This window comes from Rana temporaria, chromosome 13 (assembly GCF_905171775.1).
Source record: "Rana temporaria chromosome 13, aRanTem1.1, whole genome shotgun sequence".
In the NCBI taxonomy this organism is placed as follows: Eukaryota; Metazoa; Chordata; class Amphibia; order Anura; family Ranidae; genus Rana; species Rana temporaria.
The window spans coordinates 101,265,670-101,278,990 of NC_053501.1; the positions used below are offsets into that span (position 1 = coordinate 101,265,670).

Sequence of the window (13,321 nt, forward strand, 5' to 3'; positions counted from 1 at the left end):
GTCGAATCTCCTATCTATATCGAACTGTTGCAGCAACGAAAACCAAGCATTTTTTTATGTCGGATCTTTCGGATTTCGGATTCTATGCGTTCGTTACCCGAAATACCCGAAATTCGGACGAAAATGCATTCGGACGAAAACAAATGCACATGTCTAATTCTTCCTTATTTAAAAAAAAATCAACCAAGAAGATATAAAAGCAGTGGGTAGCAAGTAACACACAAACTGCAGAATAAAAAAATTAGGGCTGTGCAAATTAACTTTTAATTAATCGATTAATCCTTTAATTTTTTTGATCGATCAAAATCTTTTTGATCGATTTTAAAATTCTTTTGATTGGTACTCACCTCTCCGCCGGCTTCTGGGCCTTCAGGGAGTTCCGTCGGAGATCCAGTAACGTCACGGTCACCGGTGTCCATCTGAAGGGCTCCTTTGCTGTGCCTTCATATCTGCATGCCGGCGGGACCGTACTATCTGCCACACACAAGGGCTGTTACACTTCCCTCTATCACTTCCCTCTATCAACCTGGGATTCTACAACCATCCACTGGGAGTTGTGATAGTTCCCTTCACGGGACATCTACATGCCGACGAACTGATGTTAACCTCTCCTCATCTGGATTCAGCAGTGGTATTGTACACATTTTTATACCAGTATCATACTTGGCTACTTGTTTTTATGACTGCTTTTGGTACCATTTGGTATTACTCGCACCATTTTTACAGTTTATGTAGCTACATCGATTTTATCTCCAGTGCAATATTTATTTGGTTACCTACTTGAAGACTATAAAAGTTTTAATGCTACTCCTATCGAGCGCTGCCTTTGTGTGTTTTTTGTATCCTGCTCTCCATTTTTCCAGTGCTTGGTAGCTGCACTGGGAATCAGCCTGCAAGGAGATCAGCTAAAAGTAGTTGGATCTGTATGTGCGTTATAATTAATCGAAATTAGTCGATTAATCGATTAAAAAAAAAAAAACGATTAATCAAACAGAAATTTTTTGATCAGTAACAGCCCTAAAAAAATTAAACTTTTCATTAACATTACACAACTGTACACATTTTTAAAAAGCAGAACAAAAAAACAAACATTCTGAAAAGCGGTGGACTATTAATGTTCCAGAAACTTTGCATTGGAATGTAAGAATGTTAACATGTAGACATACTCAGGGCTGAGGCTGGCTCCTTTTTTTTAGAAACTATGTTGCCTGCAGCAGAGAAGAGGCGCTTTGATGATGTAGAAGTACCTAGGGGTACATAAGCAGGATTTCACTAGTTTTGTGCAGTGGTAAAAATAAATAATCAGCTATGTGGTTGGGGAACAAAATATTGAATCCACTTTGGGTTTCAGTGGGTCAGATAAAAAATAAAATTTACATTCTCTACACAGCCCTACCTTGTGTCCCAAGCAATGGTTTACCATTGAAAGATTAAAGAATTAGGAAAATGCACCCGCCACTGCTTATAGTGCCAATCGCTAAATGTCTCTTGTTGGGCCATATTTACCATTTAAATTGAAATACCCTTTGAGGAGCCACTTGGTGTCACAGGTTCTCTGTTTTGGCCTCAACTCTGTGAACAACCTTGCCCCTTTGACACACCTGGTTACACAAATAGTGCAAACACATATGGGGACATAAATATAACTATCTTGCAAACAACTATACCCCAGAACCAAAGAATAAGCACCAGACTGTTCAGCTGTAGAGTAGAAATATTATCACAATGCAAGATAAATGGCAACACATACATAATTGAGCAGATAAAAGAATCAATTTTCTCACAGTACGTTAATCAATGGAATTTCAAGACTATAGCTACACAGCAATAAGAATTATAGCATTGACTGAATGGTTCCTCGGCACTCCTCTGCAACCAGTGGACTCCACCCTCTTCAGAGTGCACTCTAATGCCCCGTACACACGATCGGAATTTCCGATGGAATTTTTCCGTCGGAATTCCGATGAAGCTGACTTCCATCAGTCTTGCATACACACTGTCAGACTAAATTCCGACCGTCCAAAATGCGGTGACATAAAACACTACGATGAGCCGAGAAAAATTAAGTTCAATGCTTCCGAGCATGCGTCGACTTGATTCTGAGCATGCGTGTGTTTTTTCTTCGTCGGAGTTGCACACAGACGATAGGAATTTCCTATCATGTTTTTTTTCCCATTGGGGAAAAAAATAAAACATGTTCTATTTCTAAACGCAGATGGAAAAAAGTCAGATGGGGCCCACACACGATTGGAATTTCCAATGAAAAAATACCTTTTTCATCGGAAAAATTCTGATCGTGTGTACGTGGCATAAGTCTAAGTGGCTATGATGCTAAGCATATAACTCCATAAAGAGGTACCTCCTGAATTTGTGCAATAAGGGCAAAGTTCCTGTAATGCAGTTGGTTAGTATATAGTTCTTCGCTCTGAACCTTCACCTGGCTAGTGTTGGGGCCCATTCTTTAAGATGGTGCACATGAATACAATCTGTTTAAAGTCTGTATACAGTATATTGATTCAAAACCACTAGGTAGATGGTCAGTCTCTCTAGCCTCAGTCTCTGCTAGCAGCAGTAAAGGAATCATGGTTATGACATCCTACTAGTTCTAGGGATAAAGCTAGCCTTAACCCAGGTACTTCACTCTTGGCAATCCTTTTGGTGCTGCACTTATGGTGTTCCAGATGCAACCCCCAGTCTTCAGCACTCTGGTCACAAGTGGAAGTGGGCAAGTGCACACTCTCCAGTCTTCCCACAGCAAGAGGAAATACTTTGGTCTAGAGCCTTGGAAAATACAGATCCTCTTTCCTCCCCCTAGCAGTCTTCCTTGGAATTGTAGCTCACTGGCACATTGACCTTCTTCATAGTAAGATCCTCCCTCCAAACGACATCTCCCACAGTTCAGGGTGGCCAGCATCCAAGTCTCTTGAACTCCTTCTGCTTATTGGCTCCCTCTGCTGAGTGGAGATAAGGCAGTGTAACCCATTCAGCAAGACAGTCCAGTGGGAGCACAGAGTGCACTATTGCATAGTGTCCTCTGTCTTTAGCCAAGCACTTGGCTACATTTATTTAATCGCCCTCTGCACGGCCGCCATCTTGTGCCATTCCATAATAAGAGTGAGCTTTTTGTCAAGATCTACTATGGATATTCAAGGGATGTGGTGCATATGACTCAGATTCCCAGCAAAATGTTCTCCATTACTATTTTTTGTCAAGATTGTTTACTTTATTCAGACCTTATGTATGACATATAGGTACACTGTAAAAAATTGAGGCAACTATTTGCATCAGCTTTTTATGTACTGTCAAATAAACGTATTTTTGTCTGACTCATTACATTTTTCATGTTTTCAACTTGGTTGTTTTAACCACTTTAGATTTGCGCTATAGCCAAAAGACGGCTACAGCATGGACCTAATTTGCCGCTCTCTGTGATCAGTGAGTCTCTGAGACTCGGCTGATCACAGATCAGAGTAAGGGGTCGATCCAGACCCTTACCACGTGATCAGCTGTCAGTAAACTGCTATTTTTTTTCTCCTAACGCTAATAGCATGAGGTGAAAAAAAAGCTTATCACGGCCGATGTTGGAGGGACATCGGTCCCGATCAAGGAGAGCAGCCATCTGCTCATCTGTGCCACCTGCCATTTACCAGTGCACAACAGTGCCGCCTACCAGTGCCCACAGTGCCACCCATTCATGCCCACAGTGCCACCTTTCAGTGTCACCAATCAGTGTCACCTACCAGTGCCCATCAGTGCCACCAATCAGTGCCCATCCGTGCCATCTATCAGTGCCATCCATCTGTGCCCATCAGTTTCGCCTTATCTGTGCCAATCAGTACCGCCATATCTGTCCCTATCAGTGCCCACCAGTGCCGCCTCATCAGCGCATATCAATGAAGGAGAAAAATTACCTGTTTGCAAAATTTTATAACAAACTATGAAACATGATTTTTTTTTTTTTCCCTATCTTTTCTTGTTTGTTTAGCCAAAAATAAAAACCCCAGCGGTGATTAAATACTACAAATAGAAAGCTCTATTTGTGGGAAAAAAAAATAAATATAAAAATTTCATGTGCGTACTGTGTTGTATGACCGCGAAATTGTCATTCAAATTGCATCAGCGCTGAAAGCTGAAAATTGGTCTGGGCAGAAGGGAGGTTTAAGTGCCCAGTAAGGAAGTGGTTAAATAAAGCCAACTAATTTTTTTTTAATTCATAGACCATAGGGTTTTAAGTTGGGAATACATACCATAACTTGTTTGGAACTATATTTGTAAGTAAATACAACTCAACGTTTCCAGTTTATAGACCATAGGTTCAAGTAAAGCCAACTACATTTTTCCAGTTTTATAGACCATATGTTCAAGTAAAGCCAAATCAATTGTTCCAGTTTATAGAAAAGTTTAGGTTGGGAACACATACATTAATTTATTTATTTTAAGTACTTATATAGCACCATCAATTTACAGAGCGCTTTCCATATACATTGCAGATTCACATCAGTCCCAGCCCTCAAGGAGCTTACAATCTAAGGGCCAGATTCACGTAGCTTGGGCGCAGCGTAACGTAACCCGTTTACGTTACACCGCCGCAAGTTTTCAGATTTAGTGCCCGATCCACAAAGCACTTACCTGGAAATTTGCGGCGTGTATCGTAAACACGTCCGGCGCAAGGCAGCCCAATTCAAATGGGGCGGGTACCATTTAAATTAGGCGCGCTCCCACGCCGGACATACTGCGCATGCTCCCATCGCAAAAATTTCCCGACGTGCTTTGCGCGAAATTACGGCGCGCCAACGTTTTGAGAATCGCGACGTCAACAAAGCACTTACGCCGGGAAAAATAAAAAATAAATTCAAAAGCGGCGCATAAAGACGGCCATACTTTAACATGGTGGAGTACTTTTCCACCATGTTAAAGGTGCACTATCTTTGCGACGGAAATCTAACACTTGCGACGTCGTAACGACGGGAAAAACCTTTGTGGATCGCCGTAACTCCTAATTTGCATACCCGACGCTGGTTTACAACGCAAACTCCCCCCAGCGGCGGCCGCGGTATTGCATCCTAAGATCCGACAGTGTAAGTCCATTACACCTGTCGGATCTAAGGGATATCTATGCGTAACTGATTCTATGAATCAGTCGCATAGATTCTCTGAGAGATACGACAGAGTATCTGAGGTACTCCGTCGTATCTCTTTTGTGAATCTGGCCCTAAGATCCTTAACTCACATTCATACTTACACATATTAGGACCAATTTACACAGTAGCCAATTAGCCTACCAGCAGGTCTTTGGAGTGTGGGAGGAAACCTAAGCAAGTACAGAGTAGAACATTCAAACTGCATGCAGGTAGTGTCGTGGTCAGGATTCGAACCAGCAACCCTTTTAGTTACTTAGTTTTAAGTGATATTAACTTGTCAACCCCGGCTGCGCTTGGGGCTGATAATTGGACGGTGCATTCCTGACACCCGGGGCTTTTCGGGGACCTATTTGGGGCTCCAGCCTTAATAATTGAAAAACTGCAAAAATCGGCCAGGATTTACTTCAAAATCGTGATCTCTATTTTTATTCTCATTTTGTCCAGAATTGTGTAGCTATAATTTATAGCTTGTGTATGTATCATTGTGTTCTATTTAAAGTAATGTATAGAAGGTAGGGCCCGAAAGTGACTCAAGCCCAGGGGCCCCCACCACCCTAAGTCCTGAGCTGAATACAATGGTTTACAAATAGTCAGCTCCATAGGTGTGCGCAGCCTATTGCATTAGGGTGTGCACCGCAAAGCCGTGACACATTGTGGGTGTTGCCAAATGGCATTTACAATGGGAGGGGTTTAAAGGGGCGTTATTAACCACTTAAGACCCGGATCTTTAGGCAGCTAAAGGACCCGGACAGTTTTTGCGATTCGGCACTGCGTCGCTTTAACTGACAATTGCGTGGTCGTGCGACGTGGCTCCCAAACAAAATTGGCATCCTTTTTTTCCCACAAATAGAGCTTTCTTTTGGTGGTATTTGATCACCTCTGCGGTTTTTATTTTTTGCGCTATAAACAAAAATAGAGCGACAATTTTGAAGAAAAATCAATATTTTTAACTTTTTGCTATAATAAATATCCCCCAAAAATATATAAAAACAAATTTTTTTCATCAGTTTAGGCCAAAACTTATTTTTCTACCTATTTTTGGTAAAAAATCACAATAAACCTTTATCGGTTGGTTTGCGCAAAATTTATAGCGTTTACAAAATAGGGGATAGCTTTATTGCATTTTTATTAATTATTATTTTTCTTACTACTAATGGCGGCGATCAGCGATTTTTTTTTTTTTTTTTTTTTTTATTTATTTTTTTTTTTTTTTTTCGTGACTGCGACATTATGGCGGACACTTCAGATAATTTTGACACATTTTTGGGACCATTGTCATTTTCACAGCAAAAAATGCATTTATTGTTTATTGTGAAAATGACAATTGCAGTTTGGGAGTTAACCACAAGGGGGCGCTGAAGGAGTTATATGTGACCTCATTTGTGTTTCTAACTGTAGGGGGGTGTGGCTGTAGGTGTGACGTCATTGATTGTGTTTCCCTATAAAAGTGAAGAACGGGGAAGCTCTGTTTACACACAGCTCTTCCCGTTCTTCAGCTCCGGGGACCGATCGCGGGACTCCAGCGCCGATCGGGTCCCGCGGTCACGGAGTTTCGGACCGGGTTGCGGGAGCCCGCGACCCACGGCTGGGCACTTAAAGAGGACGTGCTTGTGCCCAGCCGTGCCATTCTGCCAACGTAAATGTGCAGGAGGCGGTCCTTAAGTGGTTAAATTTAAAAAAGCCTCCCTGTGGTCATAAAATATGCTTTTGGTCTTCCCTCCCCCAGAAGGGTGCTTTCACACTGATGAGGTGCTTTTTTTTTTCTGGGATTCAGCCTGGATTGGCGAGCCACTGGGATTTAATTCAAATCTCAGTATGGTCTTGCCCAATCCAAGGCAGTTGGGAGGTAAGCGCATGGGTTGATTAGGGCGTGCCCAGGCACACCTAACACACCCTGTGCACACGCCTATGGGCAGACTCGATGGACCAGTTGGTCTTTTTTATTTCTTCTGAGATATAACTCAGACCTCATTATGGCCCCGCCTAATCCAAGGCAGTTGGGAGGCAAGCGTATGGGTTGATTAGGGTGTGCCCAGGCACACCCAGCACACCCTGTGTGCACGCCTATGGTCAGCGCCAAGTTTCCATTAGGCTCAGCAAAATGCAGTTAAAAAGAGAAAAGAGGAGAACTTCATGTGCGCTAAATTCCTTTGATGCTTTATTTTCAAGATAGAACTTCTTCCAAGTGTATATATAAGAAAAGGAACATATGAAAACACACAGCTAAATGTTTCACATTATCTGCTGGTGCGTAGTGACGTCACAGACCTCTCTCCTACCGACGCGTTTCCCTGTAAGAAGCATCGACTGGGAATGGAGATGTCCGAGACGTCAGCCACAATGTAATTTATACACAGCAGGGTGGACACCAAAAGGTTATACACAATTACACATTATACAATAATGAACAAAAAAAATCCTAAAATGGCATAAAAATGTTACTCAGCTAATATTAATCAGTATATCTGTATACACTATGCTCCATATACTATAAAGCAGTTAAATTGGAGACAATTTCATAATTCTTAATTTATAAATTTATATTCGGTAGATGCACACATTATGCTGACGTATACATATTCGATAAAAATTTGATCAAAATGAATATTCAATAACTCTATCAAAATGTATTTTCTAAAAAATTCATCTCAGAAAAATTACTCAAAAAAATTCAAATAAATTAATAATTAATATATATTTCCAACACATCAAAATCCAATAGCAATTATAACCCAATTATCGTAAGGAAAGGGTCTTTAACCACTTCACTACCGCCCATTGTCATATGACGTCCACAGATGGATTCTCCCATCCTGGGTGGACGTCTAGGGGGCGCGCACACGTACCCATGGCATCGCGCGGGAACCGGTGCGCCTGCCCGGTGGCCGCAATGTCCACCGGGCATCCACGATTGCCCGCAATCACGGCAGGACTGTGGATCTGTGTGTGTAAACACACAGATCCACAGTCCTGTCAGGTAAGGAGACTGATGTGTGTTCCCAGTACAGAGGAACACACAAGTCTCCTCCCCTTGTGAGTCGAGTCCCCTCCCCCTACAGTTAGAATCACACACTAGGGAACATATTATCCCCTATAGCACCCCCTAGTGTTAATCCCTTCCAGTCACATTTATACAGTAATCAGTGCAGTTTTATAGCACTAATCACTGTATAAATGTGAATGGTCTCAAAAATGTGTCAAAAGTGTCCAATATGTCCGTCGCAATGTCCCGGTCACAATAAAAATTGCAGATCGCCGCCATTACTAGTAAAAAAAAAAATGCAATTAAACTATCTTCTATTTTGTAGCCACTATAACTTTTGCGCAAAGCAATCAATAAACACTTATTGCGATTTTTTTTTTTTTTTTTTTTTTTTTTTTTTTACCAAAAATATGTAGAAGAATACGTACCGGCCTAAACTGAGGGGGAAAACGTTTTTTTATAGATTTTTTTTCGGGGATAGTTATTCTAGCAAAAAGTAAAAAATATTGGTTTTTTTTTTCAAAATTGACGCTGTATTTTTGTTTATATTGCAAAAAATAAAAACCGCAGAGGTGATCAAATACCACCAAAAGAAAGCTCTATTTCTGGGAAAAAAAGGACGTAAATTTTGTTTGGTATCCACGACCGCGCAATTGTCAGTTAAAGCGATCCAGTGCCGAATCGCAAAAAAATGCTCTGGAAAGGAGTGTTAATAATCCGAAAAGGATATGTAAAAAGCAACGTCGCGCGGCCGCTGAATTGTCAGGTAAAGCGGTGCAGTGCCGAATCGCAAAAAGCGATCTGGTAAGGAAGGGGGTAAATTCTTCTGGGGCTGAATTGGTTAAATAGACTGGTAACAATCCGAAAAGGATGTGTAAAAATTCCCTCCAATGTGTAAATTATCTCAATATTAATCAAATTTGAGGATCATAACACACCTAAATAGGATCATAACACTCCACATAAATAGTGGAGGCCAATGTAACACATACTTTAATGGCGCAGAGTACCGTGAAATAAATTCTCACATGCCACAGTAAAAGTGACAACTGGTAGCTAATCCTGCTAAACAACCCCACATGGCAGGATCAACATATTTAATCAAATATATTTGTATATATTTGATGGAACACTGCAGAGGAGACTCGACTGTTATTATTACAGCCAATATCCCTACTGCACCTGCTATTCTGATATGAGATAAGATTCAATAAGGCACGCTTTGAATGAGTGGTAAGTTAGGTTGAGGAACCCATTGGTTAGGGACGGTGCTTTGCACAGGGAAAGGGTTCCTGGGGAATATGGACACAGTAAGAGACACTGTACAGTGCTAAAGAACCCTCCAAGTATCCCTTTTAAGTAGACCAGTGAAGCATGGTCATAGAATATACCGCACTCCTCCTACAGTGGCTGTCCTATGATAACACTACTACCAACCATATTACAGTGGTAGACATGTGCATTCGTTTTCGTCCGAACAGACGAAAACGAACGTGCAGAATCCAAAATGCAAACATAAAAAAATGCTTTGTTTTCGTTTTCGTTGCTACAACAGTTTGATATAGATAGGAGATTCGACATGATGCTGACAATGGCGATCGGTGTCTATCGAATCTGTGGTCGAATGTGCCTAACCTAACTCTATTAGTCCAAGATTATTCTACATAGAGAGGAAAGATTTGACATAGAGAAAAGATTCGACAGTGTTGGGGGTAGACCATTCGACATGAACGACAAAGATTCGACGAAGCAGAAAAAAACATACAAATGTCGAATCTGTCATTGAAGGCTTATGGTGTCTGTCGAAAGTTCTACGAAGATTCGACAAGCAGCTAAACTGTACGACATCGCAATCGTACATTTTAGGTCAAATGCTCGGCCCATACTCTATAGACGAATTCAAATGTTAGTTGACTAGTAATAATAATTCATAAATATAATTATTACTAGTCATACAACATTAGAATTCTTCTATAGCTTGTAGGCGGAACATTCAACCGGAAATGTACGATTGCGGCGTCGTACAGTTTAGTTGCTCCGTCGAATCTTCTTAGAACATTCGACAGACACCATAAGCCTTCAATTGACAGGCTGCATTTGATGGGCGCTGGTGAGTCTGCATTTGATGGGCGCTGGTGAGTCTGCATTTGATGGGCGCTGGTGAGTCTGCATTTGATGGGCGCTGGTGAGTCTGCATTTGATGGGCGCTGGTGAGTCTGCATTTGATGGGCGCTGGTGAGTCTGCAGTTGATGAGCGCTGGTGAGTCTGCAGTTGATGAGCGCTGGTGAGTCTGCAGTTGATGGGCGCTGGTGAGTCTGCAGTTGATGGGCGCTGGTGAGTCTGCAGTTGATGGGCGCTGGTGAGTCTGCATTTGATTGGCGCTGGTGAGTCTGCATTTGATTGGCGCTGGTGAGTCTGCATTTGATTGGCGCTGGTGAGTCTGCATTTGATTGGCGATGGTGAGTCTGCATTTGATTGGCGATGGTGAGTCTGCATTTGATTGGCGATGGTGAGACTGCATTTGATTGGCGATGGTGAGACTGCATTTGATTGGCGATGGTGAGACTGCATTTGATTGGCGATGGTGAGACTGCATTTGATTGGCGATGGTGAGACTGCATTTGATTGGCGATGGTGAGACTGCATTTGATTGGCGATGGTGAGACTGCATTTGATTGGCGATGGTGAGACTGCATTTGATTGGCGATGGTGAGACTGCATTTGATTGGCGATGGTGAGACTGCATTTGATTGGCGATGGTGAGACTGCATTTGATTGGCGATGGTGAGACTGCATTTGATTGGCGATGGTGAGACTGCATTTGATTGGCGATGGTGAGACTGCATTTGATTGGCGATGGTGAGACTGCATTTGATTGGCGATGGTGAGACTGCATTTGATTGGCGATGGTGAGACTGCATTTGGTTGGCGATGGTGAGACTGCATTTGATTGGCGATGGTGAGACTGCATTTGATGGGCGCTGGAGAGGCTGCATTGACGGGCGCTGATAGGTTGCATTTGAAGGGTGCTTCGTTAAAAAGGTGGGTTATACATGGGCAGGACAAAGGGGGTGTAGTCATGGGTGGAGCCGGGGGGGGGGGGGGGCGGCAAAATTAGGTTTTGCCTAGGTTGTCAAAAATTCTTGCACCAGCCCTGCCTGTGTGTGCTCCCTCCTGAGCAGGTACCTTGTTCGATGTCCCACCTACACCCTGACCTCAACTTTTTTTAAAGACATTTGGGACGAATTGAAACACCATTTGTGAGCCAGGTCTTCTCACCCATTATCAGTACCTGAGCTCATGTAGCTCTTTTAACTGAATTGGCACAAATTTTCATTCCCAAACTGGAGGTTGTTACCACAAAGAGGAGGCCAACTGCTTGTTTGGAACGATCAACAAGCTTCTATAGGTATGATGTTCAGGTGTCTAGAAACCTTTGCCCATATATTGTATGCAACTGATCCTTCAAAGGTTTTCAGGTTGCAGAATGCAGAGGTTCTGCATTCTTTAGGCACCATCCATCATTGTGCCATAGTCTTTTGACTTTGTATGCGGAAGATGCAATGCATACTCCCAGAAATATATAACGCAACGAATAGCCCTCCAACTTTACCATTCCGACACCAGCAGCTCTGAATAAACCCTCCTTGGTGAGTAGTAACCATAACTGTCAGCATTTTAATGGTGTCCAGAGACACTCTGTGTTGCGCTACTGTCTTGCCTTGGCATCAATTACTGTATTTTAATAGATGATGTTTTACACTGGAATATGTCCTTTTACCCAAAGTAAAATGCTCATCTCTTCAATATTCCTTGAAAAGATGAATAATTAGAGGTTGCGTAAAGGCAGACTGAGTAGGAGATGGCTGTATTGATTATGGTAGGGAGTTCCAGAAGATGGAAGGGGCTCTGAATAAGTCCTAGAGGCAAGCATGGGAGGAAATGACAAGGGAGCTAGAGAGCAACAGGACGAGCAAACAGGACGATTTGGGTGATATTATGAAATGGGGTTGGTGATGTAGCCTGAGACAGGGTTTTGCATGGCTTTCTTTGGTATTAGAGTTTAAATTTATTCAGTGGGCAAGTGGAAGCCAGTTGAGGGATTGGCAGAGTGGGATGATAGGCACCGAGTTGGTGGGGTTAGGCCAATGAGGAGGGTGTTGTAATAGTTAAGATGAAAGAAAACAAAGTGAATTAGTAGCCTTGTAGTGCCATTGGTTATGAAGGGCATGTTTTTGGAAATGTTGTTATAAGGTGAAGGCAGCAAGAGTGGACAGTCATTATAAAGTCTCGTACACACGGTTGGACATCCAACAAACTTTCCCTTGGATTTTTGTCGTAAGGGAGTTGTCAGGTCACACTCATAGCATACACACGCTCGGACTTTTCTGCAATATTTTTTAAAACTTTCCCAACATCACATGGTTTTTCTGCTCTTTACCGCCACCCTTTGGTTAACTTCTGCTATTGTTGGTTGATTTTAACATTGGTTCTGAGCACTTGTACAATAGTCTGATGGCTTGCTGTACACACGGTCGGACTAGGCACCATCGGACTTTTGTTGCCGAAAAGTTTGTCCGTTTGCAGACCGAACTTTTTGTCCGCTGAAACCCGAAAAAGTTGGTCCGATGGAGCGTACACACGATCGGATAAATTTGAAAACTTGCAGATTTTGAAGTTTGTTGGCAAAAAGACAGACCGTGTGTACGGGCCTTTAGATATGGGTCTGAAAGGGCAGGTCAGAGTCCAGGATTACACTTGGCAACCTGGCATTAGGGGAGGGACTGATAGTTGGTTAAAAATCTAGATGAAAAGTCAGGAGAGGGGGCACGAGGAGGAAATATTATGAGCTCTATTTTGGAAATATTCTCGTAGATCGGCATAAAAATGGGCGGGCGTAACGTATCTGATTTACGTTACGCCGCCGCAAGTTTTTCAGGCAAGTGCTTTATTCACAAAGCACTTGCCTGTAAAGTTGCGGCGGCGTAGCGTAAATCACCCGGCTGAATTCAAATTCGGTGGGTAGGGGGCGTGTTTCATTTAAATGAAGCACGTCCCCGTGCCGAACGAACTGCGCATGCGCCATCCCTAAAATTTCCCGGCGTGCATTGCTCTAAATGACGTCGCAAGGACGTCATTGGTTTTGACGTGGACGTAAATTACGTCCAGCACCATTCACGGACGACTTACGCAAAC

At 42.5% G+C, this 13,321-nt stretch overlaps 1 protein-coding gene across 3 annotated transcripts in view; it reads left to right on the plus strand.

The window, feature by feature from the left end:
* LOC120920159 (cathepsin S-like) overlaps positions 1-13,321 on the plus strand; it is a 72,970-nt gene that overhangs the window by 14,190 nt on the left and 45,459 nt on the right. For 2 of the 3 annotated variants that reach the window (XM_040332078.1, XM_040332080.1), the window contains exon 1: positions 11,670-11,775. The exons of the other annotated variant lie outside the window; for it this stretch is intronic. The gene's annotated coding sequence lies outside the window, so the exon portion shown is untranslated. Of the gene's footprint in view, positions 1-11,669; positions 11,776-13,321 lie in introns of those variants that run through there. 3 annotated transcript variants of the gene reach the window in all.